The sequence below is a fragment of the Cherax quadricarinatus genome, chromosome 40, assembly GCF_038502225.1.
Source record: "Cherax quadricarinatus isolate ZL_2023a chromosome 40, ASM3850222v1, whole genome shotgun sequence".
In the NCBI taxonomy this organism is placed as follows: domain Eukaryota; kingdom Metazoa; phylum Arthropoda; class Malacostraca; order Decapoda; family Parastacidae; genus Cherax; species Cherax quadricarinatus.
In genome coordinates this window covers 18,298,327-18,318,046 of record NC_091331.1, presented here as the reverse complement: position 1 = coordinate 18,318,046, position 19,720 = coordinate 18,298,327, and the positions used below count along the sequence as shown (strand labels likewise).

At 41.3% G+C, this 19,720-nt stretch overlaps 1 protein-coding gene across 5 annotated transcripts in view; it reads left to right on the top strand.

The window, feature by feature from the left end:
- Window positions 1–19,720, top strand: part of LOC128706492 (eukaryotic elongation factor 2 kinase) — a gene marked incomplete at its 3' end in the record, with an annotated part of 256,511 nt that overhangs the window by 23,261 nt on the left and 213,530 nt on the right. For 4 of the 5 annotated variants that reach the window (XM_070092762.1, XM_070092759.1, XM_070092761.1 and 1 more), the window contains 1 exon segment: window positions 1,273–2,082. 5 annotated transcript variants of the gene reach the window in all.

Below are 19,720 nucleotides of genomic sequence, written 5' to 3'. Positions count from 1 at the left end.
GGCTAAAGCTCCCGCTTCACACACGGAGGGCCCGGGTTCGATTCCCGGCGGGTGGAAACATTTCGACACGTTTCCTTACACCTGTTGTCCTGTTCACCTAGCAGCAAATAGGTACCTGGGTGTTAGTCGACTGGTGTGGGTCGCATCCTGGGGGACAAGATTAAGGACCCCAATGGAAATAAGTTAGACAGTCCTCGATGACGCACTGACTTTCCTGGGTGGCTAACCCTCCGGGGTTAAAAATCCGAACGAAATCTTAGCCCGTAATACTATGCATACAAGTGGCTTTGGCATGCTGCTCTTACGTGTATTTTTTCGTACCTCTGTATGTATGTTCAAATTATTAAATAAATAAATAAATAAATAAAAATAAATAAATGAAACAAGAACATTTCTGCAACGTAATAGTGGTAAAAAAGAAGTGGAATAAATTTTATGTAAGGGCACAAAAGTAAATAACCCATTTCATGTCAGATGATCGAAATTTAAGGCAAGACCAAGAGCTTGAGCTCAATCCACCCCACCTCACAACTTTCCAGGGGGGTGCCTTTATGCTGATGAAGGGCTCTTGTTCCGAGGAATTAAGAGTTGACTTCCTCTTGAATCAATCCTAATTATCCCTATTGCTAGAGTTATGTCACCATTATTAGTTAAGCGTTTCCCTGTTTATTATAAGCCCGCCTTGCAAACTAAAATAGGTTGTTAACAAGCAATGTTTTCAGCTAGTTTACCCTTGAAACAGGGAAGTGGAGAAACTTGATCACGATGTTACTACCAAGTCTATTCTCAATTTTCATATTGTTTAGTACTCGCCAATATTCTAGTGTACAGATTCGTTTGTTTGGAATTTTTTATTGTGTTTATTGTGTAGTATTGAATACATGACATGTAATCTTCTGTTCATAGCTAAAATGTTTGGAGAAGCACCTGTTTGTGGAAAATAATTGTTAAGCCTAATTAAATCCTAGTTAAATTTAGTAACAGCGAAATATTCCTTGAGAACTAACAGCTGAATTAGCCTACCACTATGGCATCAGGTGAAGGCGGGGGCGGGGCTTGTCGCCTTCTTTAACTAGTATTTCCGATATTATCACATAAGCACTTAAAATAAAACTGCCATTGTATGGTATCTTTAATTCTTATTTCAATGTCTATATGGATAAAGAATCGACTAGACGTATCACTTGCGAATAAATGGGTTTTGCGTCGTTGACGACAAGCTGCACCCAGATGCTGGGGCTGGCGAGGGTGCTGGGGGGGGGGGGAGGAGAGGACCAGAGTGGCACCAAGTACAGACAGCTTGGTAGTGTTGTTGTTGTGCCAGCTGTGGAGCACGCTGTTGTGGTGCCAGCCTTTCTTGTGGTGGTGTAGCTGTGCTGTTATGGTGCCAGGCTCTATTGTGGTGGTGTAGCTGTGGTGCCAACCGCATACTGTGGTTTTGTAGCTGTGGTGCCAACCGCATACTGTGGTGTTGTAGCTGTGCTGCCTGTGGTGTCAACCTGATAGTGGAATAGTTGTGGTGCCAATCTGACACTAGTGGAGCAGTTGTGGTGCCAGCCTGACATTGGTGGTACCAACTTGACACTGGTGGAGAAGTTTTGATGCCAATCTGACACTAGGGGATCAGTAATAGTGCCAACCTGATACTAGTGGATCAGTTAATGTGACCATAACACTAGTGAATCAGGTGCATTGCCAGGGTGAGCCTACTGGAGAAGTTGTGGCACCAACCTGACACTTGTGTAGCAGTTTTAGTGCAGATCTGACACTTAGTACATCAGAAGAGGTACCAGACTTACCCTGGTGGAGCAATTGTAGTTCCAGCCTGGCACTGGTGCAGCAGTACTGGTGCCAACCTGACACTGGTGTAAGTTGTGGTGTCAGTGCCTCAGGTAGTCAGCTAAACACTTGCAGTGGAGCAGCTCCATACAAAACAGTATTCACCACCCATGGAGGCAGGAGAGTGCTCTAGACGAGAAATAGTTTCATGTAAACTCTGCCTGTGAAGTTAAATCACTGTGAGGGTGAAATGATTATTTTTCTCCACTGAAGCGAGGAAATAGTTTGCATTTAATACAGAAGGTATGATAAATCTGAGAAATGCTTGGAAAGATTTTTTATCTTAATATGGAAATCTGATCCTTTGGAGAAATCACTCATAATTTCCTTTTGTTATGAAATGCAGGCATATTACTACATTGGTTTCAGGCCAAGAAAAAGTACAAATGATGCAATTATAAAAGTGATGCACTTACTTTATGCAGCAGTTGAAAATAATGAATATCCAGTGATCCTCTTTATAGACCTTGGGAAAGCTTTTGATCCAGTAAACAGCAATAACCTGTATCTTTAACTAGAACATTATGGTATCAGAGGCCATACTCCTGCATACTTAAAAGCCCTTCCTTAACAGCAGACACCACTAGGTCTCCATCAAGAGCACAACCTTGTCAACTCTACCTATTGACATGGGGTGCCCCAGGGCAGTGTTCTCGGCCCTCTGCTTATTCTTTCCCAATGCGTCTCAGTTATTTAAACCTGTTCTGTTTGCAAATGACAACTTTTGTCATCTCTCACTCTAATCTGAATTCTCTTAGTAACACTATTAATGAGGAGTGCTTGAAGATATCTATGTACTTGGATGACTGCTAATAAACTCTTAATATTGATTAGCCCTTGTATATTAATTTATTAATTTGAATATGATACATAGAAGTGCAAAGAAATACAGTGGTTAAGTGTAACATGTCAAAGCCCCTTGTATGCAGAGCATTATGGGCAGGCTTAAAATTAACTTAAGATTAACTAAACAATGATATATTCAGTGGTAAACATTATGTAATGTTTGGGAACGGAACTGCAGATGTCCAGCTAACTATAATACAGTTAATTGCTCTCACATTGTAAGACAAAACAAGGGAAAATTCTCAGGTCTGTGCCTCGACAGCAACTTGAAATTCAATGCCCACATCTAGAACTTAATAGCAGTAATTACTTTGTGCTACTCTCTATTTATCCTTACTTCACTTACGGTATTTGTGCTTGGAGATCTACTACTGCAGATTACCTAAAGCTAATAGCATGACAAAATGTTACACAAATAACCCGCACATAGAAGAGAGAAGCTTACGACGATGTACAAATGATTACCTAGTCTAGTCTTAGCATGTGCCCTCACTGTTCATAAGTTTAAGCTTACTCACTATACACAATATTCACTCACTACTGTGCATTATATGTATATATAGATCGATCAATTCATACATAAACCCTGTTCTCAAACAATTCCTTGATAACTGCAACAGAACTACATAATACTAGACAAAAATTTCTTTGATGTTCTATGTTCAACTCGACCTGTGTAAAAACGCAATTTACACAAATGGCCTAAAAATTGGGAACACTTTCTCTGAGGATTCCAAAAGTTCTCTATCTGCTTCAAAGCTACTATTAAAAAGCATCTTATCTTAATGTGATCTTAACAGGAATATACATGTACCATGATACACAAATCCTGAAACCTGTTGTATTTATCCAATCCTCTCTATGCTTTTCTTGTTTCAACTTACCTTCAACTCCAATATATTGATAGATAGTCTTATACTATCTTGTATTTTTTTATTTATTAATTAATTAGTAACTTGTATCTCTTGTTGAGTTCCTATTAATAGTATATATTAGATCCTTGGGGAAAAAATAAAAATGTAAACTTAAATATTATTATTTTTATTATTAACACTTCGGCTGCTTCCCACCAAAGCAGGGTGGCCCGAAAAAGAAAAAAATTCATCATCAGTCACTCCATCACTGTCTTGCCAGATGCATGCTTACACTACAGTTATAAAACTGCAACATTAACACTCTTCCTTCCTGCTGGCACTGTACTGTACTTCCCATCTCCTGGAATCAAGTCCGGCCTGCCAGTTTCCCTGAATCCCTTCATAAATGTTACCTTGCTTACATTCCAACAGCACATCAAGTCCTAAAAACCATTTGTCTCCATTCGCTCCTATCTAACATGCTCACTCACACTTGCTGAAAGTCCAAGCCCCTCGCATACAGAACCTCATTTACCTCCTCTCGCCAACCTTTCCTAAGCTGACCCCTGCCCCACTTTCCCTCCACTACAGATTTATACACTCGAAGTCATTTTGTTTCGTTCAATCCTCTCTAGATGTCCAAACCATCTCAGTAACCCCTCCTCAGCCCTCTGGATAATAGTTTTGGTAATCCCAAACCTCCTCCTAATCTCCAAACTACGGATTCTCTGCAGTATATTCACACCTCACATTGCCCTCAGACATAACATCTCCACTGCCTTCACCCTTCTCCTTATTGCAACATTCACAATCCATGCCTCATACCCATACAAGAGAATTGGTATAACTATACTCTCATATATTCCTCTCTCTGCTTTCATAGATAAAGCTCTTTGTCTCCACAGACTCCTCAGTGCACCACTCGCCTTTTTCCCCTCGTCAATTCTATGATTCACCTCATCCTTCATAGGCCCATCTGCTGAGATGCCCACTCCCAAATATCTGAACACATTCACCTCCTCCGTACTCTATCCTTCCAATCTGATATCCAATCTTCCATTACCTAATTGTTTTGTTATCCTCATCACCTCACTCTTTCCTATATTAACTTTTAATTTCCTTCTTTTACATACCCTACCAAACTCATCAACCAACCTCTGCAACTTCTCTTCAGAATCTCCCAAAAGCACAGTGTCATCAGCAAAGAGCAACTGTGACAACTCCCACTTTGTGTTAGATTCTTTATCTTTTAACCCCACACGTCTTGCCAACACCCGAGCATTCTCTTCTCTTACAGCTTCATCTATAAATATATTGAACAACTGTGGTGACATAACACATCCCTGTCTAAGGCCTACTTTTACTGGGAAATAATCTCCCTCTTGCCTCACTATCCTCATAAAACCTTTTCACCACTTTCAATAACCTACCTCCTATTCCATACATTTGCAACATCTGCCACATTGCCCCCATATCCACCCTATCATATGCCTTTTTCAAATGCATAAATGTCACAAAGACTCTTTACCCTTATCTAAATACTGTTCACCTATATGTTTCACTGCAAACACTTGGTCTACACACCCCCTACCCTTCCTAAAGCCTCCTTGTTCATCTGCTATCCTTCTCTCCATCTTTCTCTTAATTCTTTCAATCAAGTTTATTCTCTATAAGGATTACAATGTGGGGTTTACAGATTTTGGTTATTGTGTGGTTTACATGTAATAAAATACTAATTACAGAGGAGGCCACTAGGACACCTAGCATGGCTAGGCATTTCGGGCAAACTTGGATTAATTCTTAACCCTAAATTATTACAAATTATGGAGTAAGTTGACTAAATACTAAGTGACTAAATACTAGTTTGTGAGTTTAGCAATGTGAATGCTTTTGTTTTGGCACAATACATAGTTTCTATATTGGAGTATCACAGGCAAACTTATGACTAGTTAGGAATCATTATTTTAAGATTAAGATTCGTATTTCTGTGCTTATAGTCAAATGGGTGAGTGATTGAGTGCAAGTGTGAACCACCAGGTGGTTTTTGTGTACTTAGTTGACGGGGTGTATCAGGGAGATGAGATGTTTTCTAACGGTAGTTTTGAAGGTGATGAATGTGTCTGCAGTTCTAGAGTTTTCAGGTAGGGTGTTCCAGATTTTAGGGCCTTTGACATACATTGAATTTTTGTAAAGGTTTAGTCGGACATGGGGAATGTCGTAGAGATGTTTGTGTCTGGTGTTATGCCTGTGGGTCCTGTCACAACTATCAAGATAGCATTTTAGGTCAAGGTTAATATTGGAATTTAAGGTCCTGTAGATGTAGATTGCACAGTAGTAAGTGTGGATGTTCTGAACAGGGAGTAAGTTTAGATACACTTTACGAGGTATACTCAACAGACTTATTACCCTATAATTTTTACACTCTCTTTTGTCCCCTTTGCCTTTATACAAAGGAACTATGCATGCTCTCTGCCAATCCCTAGGCACCTTACCCTCTTCCATACATTTATTAAATAAAAACACTAACCACTCTAAAACTATATTCCCACCTGCTTTTAACATTTCTATCTTTATCCCATCAATACCAGCTGCTTTGTTCCCTTTCATTCTACTCACTGCCCCATGCACTTCCCCCACACTCACAACTGGTTCTTACTCACTCCTATAAGATGTTATTCCTCCTTGGCCTCTATACAAAATCACAGCTTCCCTATCTTCAACATTTAACAATTCCTCAAAATATTCCCTCCATCTTCCTGATACCTCTAACTCTCCATTTAATAACTCTCCTATCCTTTTTTTAACTAACAAATCCATTCCTTCCCTAGGCTTTCTCAACTTATTAATCTCACTCCAAAACTTTTTCTTATTTTCAGTAAAATTTGTTGATAACATCTCTCCCACTCTCTCATTTGCTCTCTTTTTACATTGCTTCACAACTCTCTTAACCTCTCTCTTTCCTTCCATATACTCCTCCCTCCTTGCATCACTTCTACAGTGGACCCTCGACTAACGCTATTAATCCGTTCCTGAGAGCTCATCGTTAGTCAAAATAATCGCTAGTCAAGTTAATTTTCCCCATAAGAAATAATGGAAATCAAATTAATCCGTGCAAAACACCCAAAAGTATTGAAAAAAAAAAATTTTAACACATGAAATATTAATTTTAATACACACAAACTGAAGAAGACATGCACAGTTACATGACACTTACCTTTATTGAAGATCTGGTGATGATTGATGGGATGGGAAGAGGGGAGTGTGTTGATGGTCTTAGTGTTTAGAAGGGGAATCCCCTTCCATTAGGACTTGAGGTGGCAAGTCCTTTTTCGGGGTTACTTCCCTTCTTCTTTTAATGCCACTAGGACCAGCTTGAGAGTCACTGGACCTCTGTTGCACAACATATCTGCCCATAGAGGCCTGTACCTCCCGTTCCTTTATGACATTCCTAAAGTGTTTCACAACATTGTCAGTGTCACCATTAAACACTTGTTCAGGTTTCAGTCCCTCACTGTCTATGTACTCCTTGAATTCCTGCACATATTTTTCAGCTGCTTTTTGGTCCAAACTGGCAGCCTCACCATGCCTTATCACACTATGTATGCCACTATGATTCTTAAATCTCTCAAACCAACTGTTGCGGCCCCTGCCAAACTAGCGGTTAAATAGTTAACCTGCCGGCCGGCAGTACCACTGGGTGCGTCATCAAACCCAATGTGGGGGCTGCTGAGCCGGCCTTAGAGCAGTAAGAGCCTGAGTGCCTCACGGTACACACCTAAGCAGTAGGTACCTGACCACCGAAGGGTACACGTCTACTGGCTTTAGTAACAGTATGTACCAGAGCGCCTCGCTGTACACACCTAAGCAGTAGGTACCTGACCACCGAAGGGTACACGTCTACTGGCTTTAGTAACAGTATGTACCAGAGCGCCTCGCTGTACACACCTAAGCAGTAGGTACCTGACCACCGAAGGGTACACGTCTACTGGCTTTAGAAATATTATGTACCTGAGCGCCTCGCTGTACACACCTAAGCAGTAGGTACCTGACCACCGAAGGGTACACGTCTACTGGCTTCAACATTAAGTACCTGAACTCCTCAGGGTACACGTCTATGCAGTAGGTACCTGACCACCGAATCGTACCTATCTACTGGCGTTAGAAGAACCGCTCACCGCAGCTCACTGAGTCTGTTGGCCTCAGTTACTTGACGGCCGCATTCAGTGAGCTTGCAGCATGGTGTTCGGCTAGCGGTGTGTCAACCGCCTTTGGAGAGGATTTACTGGACTACCGGTGATGTCTGTGGACTCACCGTCTACGTTGATCAACTGTGGGCCGGAGTCGTCAGATGCTGTTTAGTGGGACATTACATGAAGAAAAGGTTGGAGTGTTACACTGAACTGGGCCAGGACCGTAGTGTGACACTGAGGGACGTACGATGGAGTGGAACACTGAGATATGCACAGGACCGTAGTGGAACACTGAGATGAAAAGGGTGTCGTGGGACACTGAAGATGGCCTGGTTGTAGTGTACACTGAACAGTGTCGTGTGACTGACTTCGTGTCGTGAGAGGCAGTTGATTGTAATTTATTATTATACAAATGTTACTTAATTTATTATTTTAGCATAGAGAGATATATATATATAGTGACAGTAGTGTCAAGAGTTGTACCCTGTGTAGGGTTATTAATTATTTATTATTTTAGTAAATTGCTAATTATAATTTATTATAGTAACATGTACATATTATATATCATAGTTCAAATACCTCTAGACCAAAGATAGTTGATTTTTATATATTAAAGATTAATTTATTAATGTGTGTATTTATGTATCCCGAACTCTTTATTACAAAAGAAGTAAATCTTAATAACATCTTCTTTTAAAAATTACTTTTTTTGTAATATATGGGGGCCTGTCCGGGAGGATAATGATTATCTAGAATGATTTCTGGACGATCATATCCGGGATGACGGTTCGGGATACATATTACATTGATCTTTGTGTGTCGGTCCTTTTGTGGTGGGGGTGTTGCGGCCCCTGCCAAACTAGCGGTTAAATAGTTAACCTGCCGGCCGGCAGTACCACTGGGTGCGTCATCAAACCCAATGTGGGGGCTGCTGAGCCGGCCTTAGAGCAGTAAGAGCCTGAGTGCCTCACGGTACACACCTAAGCAGTAGGTACCTGACCACCGAAGGGTACACGTCTACTGGCTTTAGTAACAGTATGTACCAGAGCGCCTCGCTGTACACACCTAAGCAGTAGGTACCTGACCACCGAAGGGTACACGTCTACTGGCTTTAGTAACAGTATGTACCAGAGCGCCTCGCTGTACACACCTAAGCAGTAGGTACCTGACCACCGAAGGGTACACGTCTACTGGCTTTAGAAATATTATGTACCTGAGCGCCTCGCTGTACACACCTAAGCAGTAGGTACCTGACCACCGAAGGGTACACGTCTACTGGCTTCAACATTAAGTACCTGAACTCCTCAGGGTACACGTCTATGCAGTAGGTACCTGACCACCGAATCGTACCTATCTACTGGCGTTAGAAGAACCGCTCACCGCAGCTCACTGAGTCTGTTGGCCTCAGTTACTTGACGGCCGCATTCAGTGAGCTTGCAGCATGGTGTTCGGCTAGCGGTGTGTCAACCGCCTTTGGAGAGGATTTACTGGACTACCGGTGATGTCTGTGGACTCACCGTCTACGTTGATCAACTGTGGGCCGGAGTCGTCAGATGCTGTTTAGTGGGACATTACATGAAGAAAAGGTTGGAGTGTTACACTGAACTGGGCCAGGACCGTAGTGTGACACTGAGGGACGTACGATGGAGTGGAACACTGAGATATGCACAGGACCGTAGTGGAACACTGAGATGAAAAGGGTGTCGTGGGACACTGAAGATGGCCTGGTTGTAGTGTACACTGAACAGTGTCGTGTGACTGACTTCGTGTCGTGAGAGGCAGTTGATTGTAATTTATTATTATACAAATGTTACTTAATTTATTATTTTAGCATAGAGAGATATATATATATAGTGACAGTAGTGTCAAGAGTTGTACCCTGTGTAGGGTTATTAATTATTTATTATTTTAGTAAATTGCTAATTATAATTTATTATAGTAACATGTACATATTATATATCATAGTTCAAATACCTCTAGACCAAAGATAGTTGATTTTTATATATTAAAGATTAATTTATTAATGTGTGTATTTATGTATCCCGAACTCTTTATTACAAAAGAAGTAAATCTTAATAACATCTTCTTTTAAAAATTACTTTTTTTGTAATACCAACCTTTGCTGGCCTTAAATTCACTCACATCACCACTAGTTGCTGGCATTTTTCTAATTAAATCGTCATGCAACTTCCTAGCCTTTTCACATATGATCGCTTGAGAGATGCTATCTCCTGCTATCTGTTTTTCGTTTATCCATACCAATAACAGCCTCTCAACATCTTCTATCACTTGCGATCTCAGTTTCGAAAACATAGTTGCACCTTTGGCAAGAACAGCTTCCTTGATTGCCATTTTCTTGGCCACAATAGTAGCGATGGTTGATTGGGGTTTTGTGTACAGCCTGACCAGCTCGGAGACACGCACTCCACTTTCATATTTAGCAATGATCTCTTTCTTCATATCCATAGTAATTCTCACCCTTTTTGCTGTAGGGTTGGCACTAGAAGCTTTCTTGGGGCCCATGGTGACTTATTTTGCAGGTGCAATCACTAAAAAGGTTGTGATAATAAGAAATGTTCCGATTGTATGCTTGGAAGCGACCGCGGTGGCTGGCTGGCTTGTAAACACTGGCCAGAAGTGGACTCGTCTCAGACGGAACGAATAGTGTTGGTCGAGTATTTTAGCGCTAATCGAGGCAAAATTTTTGCGATAAAATGTATCGCTAGTCAGATTTATCGTTAATCAATGCCATCGCTGGTCGAGGGTCCACTGTACTTTGTAAAAACCTCTCATATGCTAACTTTTTCTATCTTAATACTCTCTTTACATCATCATTCCACCAATCACTGTTCTTCCATCCTGCACCCACTTTCCCGTAATCACAAACTACAGTGGACCCCCGCATAACGATTACCTCCGAATGCAACCAATTATGTAAGTGTATTTATGTAAGTGCGTTTGTACGTGTATGTTTGGGGGTCTGAAATGGACTAATTTACTTCACAATATTTCTTATGGGAACAAATTCGGTCAGTACTGGCACCTGAACATACTTCTGGAGTGAAAAAATATCGTTAACCGGGGGTCCACTGTACTGCTGAACACTCTTAACACTATATTCTTAAACTTACCCCATACATTTTCTACCCCATTGCCCACCCCATACATCTTCTACCCCTTTGCCTATGCTCTCACTGGCCCATCTGTCTTCCAACAGTTGTTTAATATCTTCCCTAACTGCCTCCTCCTTTAGTTTATAAACCTTCACTTCTCTCTTATTTGCTGCTTTTATTTTCCTTGTATCCCATTTACCTTTTACTCTCACTGTAGCTACAACTAAAAAGTGATCTGATATATATCTGTGGCCCCTCTATAAACATGTACATCCTGAAGTCTGCCCAACAGTCTTTTATCTACCAATACTTTGTCCAACAAACTGCTTCTGTCATTTTGCCCTACATCTTATATCTTGTATACTTATTTACCCTCTTTTTCTTAAAATATGTTACTTTTAACCAAACCCCTTTCTATACAAAGTTCAATCAAATGCTCCCCATTATCATTTACACCTGGCACCCCAAACTCACCAACACCCTCTCTAAATGCTTCTCCAGCTTAAATATAACAAAACTAAATTTTAAGTATAGTACACGGTATTTATAGTCTAAGTTTTGCCCAAGATGCTGTGCATTCTATGAACCTTCAGTTTATTGTATGCCTTGCACAATGATACTGAAATTTCAGATTAGTTTTTGCATTTGTATTTTATCATTATTTGTAATAACTGCTACAAATGTTAAAACAAATTGTTTTACTAACACTTCAATAAATTACTTTGAAACAATTCCAGCAGTAGTTAGTAAAAAACTTTATTTAGGTACAGGTGCACATAAATACAAATATCACACATGTATAAATTACCTAAGATAACCCATAAAAAAGTCAGACAGAGTGACTTATTTCTCCTGTGTTTTTGAGAACCAAGATCTTTAAACAAATTCATATTGTTGTTTATTTCTCTTGTCAAGACATTTGTATACAGAAACGTTGCCCAATAAGTGAGTATTCTTCCTCAAGGAACTCATTCTTCCTTGAGGAAGAATACTCTCTTATTGAACAAGTACGTATTTTCTAAACTTCACTATCCTCGTCACTAGAGACTGCAGACGACGGGCATTAAACATCTTTAACACACCCAGAGAGGACACTGCCGAAAAGAGATACATAGTCCTCCCCACCAACTTCATTGCCAAACACGTTTCCAACATCTTTTTCAAAACCTCATTCCAAGTATCTACCTCTACATTCACCACCATCAAGGACATTACCAGTAATAGACAGGACAAACTTCAATCCTCTGCAGGGGTATACACAATCCCTTGTAATTCTCAGTAGTAGTACCAGTTCCTAGTAACCAGTTACCAGTAACCAGTGTACCAGTAGATGACTCACTACCAACCGTCTCTGCGTGAATCACTGACTGTATTCATATTGCTGCTGACCATAGCAGGATTTCAAGATAGAGAGCAGAGAGAGGCAGGTCGGCTGTTGGTGCCTTCCCATACTTCCCGTTATATATTATACGTACTACCAGCCTACGTGAGTATTCTTACCCTATCCACGTATCGAAAACCCACATGACATAATGACTGGGACAAATTATATGTCGGCGAAGCATCCAGAGACCTCCAAACACGTATTTCAGAACACGAGTATGCAGGCAGATCTGATGATCCAAGGAATGCCTGTGTTCAACACCAAAATTCACACAACCATTTAATCAACTACAGAAACGCAAGACTTATCGCCAGAGAAGACAACACTCATTGCCGAAGAATCCTGGAATTATCACTTATTTGTACATTCAACAACTTCAACCGGAACAACGGCTTCTATAACATAGCTGAACCAACCACCCCTTGCCAAGAAACCTCTTCATCGCTATCCCACATAAGAGCAAAAGAATGAAGGAACAATGCAGAAAGTCTACTCATATACTTATCCAATCTCTTTTCAAAGCTATCCAAGGTTCTAGACTCTAAATAACAAAAACACAATACCGTGACTAGAACGATACACAAATAACCCGCGCGGCCAGGTGGCGGCGGCGGTGGCCCAGCGGCAGGCGGTGGCAGGCGGTGGTGGCGGCCAGGTGGTAGGCGGTGGTGGTGGCGGTGGCGGTGGTGGTAGGCGGCCGGTGGTGGCGGCAGGCGGTGGTGGCGGCCGGTGGTAGGCGGTGGTGGTGGTGGTAGGCCGGTGGTAGGTGGTGGTGGTGGCGGTGGTGGTTGGCGGTGGTGGTGGCGGTGGTGGTAGGCGGTGGTGGTGGCGGTGGTGGAGTGGTGGCGGTGGTGGTAGGCGGTGGTAGGTGGCAGCGGTAGTGGCAGCGGTGGTAGGTGGCAGGTGGCAGGTGAAGTGGTAGGCGGTAGGTAGGTAGGCCGGTGGTAGGCGGTAGGCGGTGGTAGGCGGTGGCAGGTGGTAGGTAGGCGGTAGGTAGTAGGCGGTGGTTGGTCAGCGGTAGGTGGTGGCGGTAGGTAGGTAGGCGGCAGGTGGTAGGCGGTAGTGGTAGGCAGTGGTTAGGCAGTAGTGAAGTGCAGTAGTAGTAGCAGTAGTAGTAGTAGTAGTAGTAGTAGTAGAAATGGGGAAGTAAGGAGGAGGAGCCAGTCAAATACAGTGGACCCCCGGTTAACGATATTTTTTCACTCCAGAAGTATGTTCAGGTGCCAGTACTGACCGAATTTGTTCCCATAAGAAATATTGTGAAGTAGATTAGTCCATTTCAGACCCCCAAACATACACGTACAAACTCACTCACATAAATACACTTACATAATTGGTCGCATTCGGAGGTAATCGTTATGCGGGGGTCCACTGTACAAAGAAAGGGGAGCACTGCAAGGGAGCTAGGTGCCCACAGAGGGAGAGCAAGAACACAGAGGTGGGGGGGAGGGGAAATAATGAAATAAATAATGAAGGGACAGAAACACAAGACAGAAGAAAGACAACCCAGAAGAGAAAAAAGGAAAGAGGAAAGGGAAAGAAGGAGAAGAAGAAAAAAGGAGGAATCAGGTTAAGTCACGGGTGTTCTGAAGTTTGGAGCATTTTACAATGTAGTGGGAGAGGAAGGCATCTACAGAGACGATGCCAGGACTAAGATTCATACAAGGAAAGTTGTGTATTAGGGAGGATTCAACAAGACGGCGAATGTTAAAGTTGGAAGTAGGGAAGACAGTTTTAGCAGAAGACCAGTCAATAGGATGGCTGTGATCTCTGATGTGACAGAAAAGAGCATTGTTAGTGTCGGCAAGCCTAACACTATTTTTGTGCTCCCTAAGTCTGTCAGAAAGAGATTGGCCAGTTTCTCCAAAGTATTGTAGAGGACAGGAGGAGCAAGAAATAGAGTAGACACCAGGAACATCTGTAGAGGGAGGAGAGGTATAAACGAGATTAGTGCGAAGAGTGTTAGTCTGGCGGAAAGTAAGCTTGATGTCTAAGGGACAGAGAGAATTGTTGAGATTAGAAAGACCGGAAATGTAGGGAAGGCAGAGGACAGAAGAGTTCCCAGGAGTAGAGAGTTTGGGAGAGAAGAAATTATGCTTAGCACGTGAGAGGGCAGAGTCTATGAAATGGGAAGGGTTGCCAAGCCAAGACTTTGTCACCCTACTCGAATATTGTCACATGCGGCATTCTCCACCTGACCCAGCATTCTCATCCTATAAATGCTCGCGTATCTTTCACCCAGGTAGATCTGTTTGTGACTTGATAAAGCCCACTGCGTGGGCAAAAACGTTGTAAATAAAGGATCACATTATACTGCTTAAGTGTTTATATTTCCATTGTGTTGGTATTTGATATAATTTATTTCCACATATAAAAGATCTTATTTTGTAAGCACACACTGAAATTTTCTATTTAGCACATCACATGTTTACTTTTCAAAGTTTTTTTGTTAGTATATTGTTAGGTTTGGTACAGGTTTGTAATTAACATTAGGTGAATTACCACCTTTATATACAGTGGACCCCTGACATTCAATACTAATCCGTTCCTGAGAGCTCATCGAATGTCAAAAATATCGAAAGTCGAATTAATTTTCCCCATAAGAAATAATGGAAATCAAATTAATCCGTGCAAGATGCCCAAAAGTATGAAAAAAAAATTTACCACATGAAATATTAAGTTTAATGCATTAGAATAATTACAGTAACAACAATAACAATAGAATAATAACAATAGAATAATTGATACTTACCTTTAATGAAGAAAAAAGAAGTCCCACTGGGGATCTTCATTGACTTACGTAAAGCTTTTGATACAGTTGACCATGACTTGCTCCACATAAAATTGTCACACTATGGTATAAGAGGGCACTCCCTCAACTACCTCAAGTCATACCTCAGCAACAGAAGCCAATATGTGTACACAAATGGGGCAAACTCTTCCGCACAACCAATTACAGTTGGTGTCCCACGGGGAAGTGTCCTTGGCCCTCTTCTCTTTCTCCTATACATAAATGACCTACCAAATGCTTCGCAGTTTCTCAAACCCACACTATTTGCAGATGACACTACATACGTCTTCTCTCACCCGAGCCCAGTCATGCTAGCCAATACTGTAAATACCGAATTACAGAAAATATCTACCTGGATGAGGACTAACAAACTTAGACTAAACATTGACAAAACCTACTTCATTCAGTTTGGTAACAGAGCTACAGATGTCCCTCTTAACATAATGATAAACAGATCACCTATCACAAAGCTAACAGAGGGAAAATTCTTAGGAATCCACCTTGATAATAGACTCAAATTTCATACACATATACAACAAATTTCTAAAAAAATTTCCAAGACTGTAGGCATACTATTGAAGATACAGTACTATGTTCCACAGTCAGCCCTCCTGGCCCTATATCACTCTCTTATTTACTCCTATCTCACCTACGGAATTTGTGCATGGGGCTCAAGAACAATTAACCATCTCAGACCACTAATTACCCAACAAAAGGCTGCAGTCAGAATGATAACAAATTCCCACTACAGGCAGCACACTCCACCAATATTCAAAACACTAAACCTACTCACCATACAAAACATCCATACTTATTACTGCACCTATTACATACATAGAAAACTTAACTCAGATATTAACCCTCCCCTCAAACATCTTGCAAACCTCAACAGAACACATGACCATAATACAAGGCACAGATCACTCTTTGATGTTCCTCGTGTCCATCTCACGTTATGCAAAAACTCAGTGCACATAAAAGGCCCTAAAATCTGGAATTCATTACCTGTAAATATAAAAGAAACACTACCTGTTTATAAATTCAAGTCTGTTCTCAAAGATCACTTACTCACCCAAAACCAAATAAATACTGAATAACTGAACCTTATAATTTGTATATCTTAAATGTTTCTCACAATTAGAACATAAGAACATAAGAACGAAGGAACACTGCAGAAGGCCTACTGGCCCATGCGAGGCAGGTCCAAGTCTCCTACCGGCTTAAGCCAATGCACCCAACCTAGTCAGGTCAGGTCACATTGACTTAAGGGAGGAACACGGCAACCGACCTGTTAGCACAAGCTATCAGGTCTAACTCACACCCACCCACATCTACTCATGTATTTATCCAACCTATTTTTAAAGCTACACAACGTTCTGGCCTCTATAACGGTACTTGGGAGTTTGTTCCACTCATCCACAACTCTATTACCAAACCAGTACTTTCCTATATCCTTCCTGAATCTGAATTTTTCCAACTTAAAACCATTGCTGCGAGTCCTGTCTAGGCTAGATATTTTCAGCACACTATTTACATCCCCTTTATTTATTCCTGTCTTCCACTTATACACCTCAATCATATCCCCCCTAATTCTACGTCTTTCTAGAGAGTGCAGTTTCAGGGCCCTTAGTCTATCCTCATAGGGAAGGTTTCTGATACATGGGATCATCTTTGTCATCCTCCTTTGTACATTTTCCAGAGAATTTATATCCATTCTGTAATACGGTGACCAAAACTGTGCAGCATAATCTAAATGAGGCCTAATTATATCACATAAATGTTAAACCTAAGACCCAATCTAACTTTGTTATTTTTTAAATACACTACCTAACAGATTACTCCATTCTACTGAATGTACAGCAATGCATGCAACCATATGACCTGTCTTTGTAATACTCATTTGTGCTTTATTGTTATCTGTTTACAATAATGTTTTATCTCTGATTACATCATTGCTTAGTTAATCTTAAGTTAATTTTAAGCCTGCCCATAATGCTATGCATACAAGTGGCTTTGGCATGCTGCTCTTACCTGTATTTTTTTGTACCTCTGTATGTATGTTCAAATTATTAAAAAAAAAAAAAAATAAAATAAAGATCTGGTGATGATTGATGGGATGGGAGGAGGGGAGAGTGTCGAAGTTGTTACTGTTTAGAAAGGGAATCCCCTTCCATTAGGACTTGAGGTAGCAAGTCCTTTTCCGGGGTTACTTCCCTTCTTCTTTTAATGCCACTAGGACCAGCTTGAGAGTCACTGGACCTCTGTCGCAGTTCCTTTAAGATTTGTCTAAAATGGGCCATAACATTGTCATTGCAATAGTCACCAGCATGGCTTGCAATAGCTGTGTTAGGGTGATTTTCATCCATAAAGGTTTGCAGTTCAACCCACTTTGCACACATTTCCTTAATTTTTGAAGTAGGCACAATGAAGTCCACAACTGGCATAGGCTTCTCAGGGTTAGCCCCAAACCCTTCAAAATCTTTCTTAATTTCCATACTAATTCTCACCCTTTTTACCACAGGGTTGGCACTAGAAGCTTTTTTGGGGCCCATGGTGACTTATTTTGCAGAAACAAGCACCAAAAACAGTGATAATATGGATAATATGGAATGTACCGAATGTATCCTTAGATGCGCGCACACAGGCTGGCTTGTAAACACTAGCACACACAGGGCAGTTCAGGCCACATGTGGACACGTCTCGTACGAATCGTATCGAATGTCGAGGCGAAATTTTTGCGTTAAAATGCATCGAATGTCGATGCCATTGAATGTCGGGGATCCACTGTATTTGTTATTACATGTGTCATTGCAATTTCAGTGGACCCCCGGTTTTCGTAATTAATCCGTTCCAGAGAGAGAGTGATTAAACCCGAATCTGACAATTTCCGAATTAATTTTCCCCAAAAGTAATACTGTAATGGAAATCCAATTAATCCATTCCAGACACCCAAAAGTATTAAAAAAAATATTTTTTTTTACATGAAATATACATTTCCCTACACTAAAACAATGAGACATGCAGAATAAAACAATACTAAAATGACACTTACCTTTATTGAAGACTTATTGATGAGTGATGAAATGGGAGGAGGGGAGAGGATGGAGGTGTACTAATGTTTGGAAGGGGAATCCCCTTCCATAAAGACTTCAGGTACCAAGTCCTTTTCCAGGGTTACTTCCCTTCTTTGTTTTTTAATGCCACTTGGACCAGCTTGAGAGTCACTGGGTCCCTGTCGCTCAAAAAAGTGTTCCAGAGAGGTCTGTATCTGGCGTTTCTTTAAAACTTCCCTAAAATGAGACACAACATTGTCATTGTACATGTTGCAAACATGGCCTGCAACGGCTTTGTCAGGGTGAAGTTCATCCATAAATGTTTGCACCTTCGTCCACATTGTACAAATTTTAAGCTTTGAAGAAGGCACTTTCCTCCATCTCTCTTCCTCCTCCTCTGAAGCACTTTCCTGACCTGTGGTCTGTTGCTGTTGCAGATGAAGCTCTTGCAGCTCTGTAGTGGTTAGCTCTTTATCATGGTCCTCCACCAACTCTTCCACATCCTCGAAACTCACATCCAACCCTATGGAGTTCCCCAATGCCACAATACTTTCCACAACTGGCATAGGCTCCTCAGGGTCAGCCCCAAACCCTTCAAAATTCCTCTCTTGTATACATTGTGGCCACAGTTTTCTCCAAGCAGAGTTCAAAGTCCTGGTAGTCACTCCCTCCCAAGCCTTACCTATAAGGTTTATGCAGTGGAGGATATTGAGGTGATCCCTCCAGAACTCTCTTAAGGTCAATTCAGTGTCTGAGGTCACTTGAAAGCACTGTTGAAACTGCTTTGGTGTACAGTTTTTTGAAATTTGAAATGACCTGCTGGTCCATGGGCTGGAGGAGAGGAGTGGTATTAGGGAGTAAGGACTTCACCTTGATGAAATGAAACTCCTGCACCATTTACTCTTCCAAGTCTGGAGGATGAGCAGGAACATTGTCCATTACCCAGGAGGCACTTCAGTTCCAATTTATTTTCCAGGAGGTATTTCTTCACACTGGGGCCAAACATTGAACCAGTGAAGGAAAATGTCCCTCGTGACCCATGCCTTACTGTTTGTCTTCCACATCGCACACAATTTACTCTTGGGGACACTGTTTTTCTCAAACACTCTGGGATTTTCAGAGTGATACACCGGTAAAGGCTTCCCTTTGAAATCCCTACTAGCATTACTACAAAACATGAGAGGCTGTCTTTCATAGGCTTGTGTCTTGGGAGTGCCTTTTCCTCCTGCGTGATGTAGGACCTCTTCAGCATTTTCTTCCAAAAGTGGCCTGTTTCGTCACAGTTGAACACTTGTTTGAATTGTTCACGCTCTACGTACCCCTTGAATTCCTGAACATATTTTTCAGCCAATTTTTTGTCAGAACTGGCAGCCTCACCATGCCTTATCACACTGTGTATGCCACTATGCTTCTTAAATCTCTCAAACCAGCCTTTGCTGTCCTTAAATTCACCAATATCAGCACTAGTTCCAGGCATTTTCTTTACAAGATCATCATGCCACTGCCTTGCCTTTTCACAAATTATTGACTGCATAACACTGTCTCCAGATAATTGTTTTTCGTTGATCCACACCAACAACAAAGTCTCCACATCTTCGAGTATTTGCGTTCTCTGTTTTGTAAGCATATTTGCACCTTTCGCAACAACAG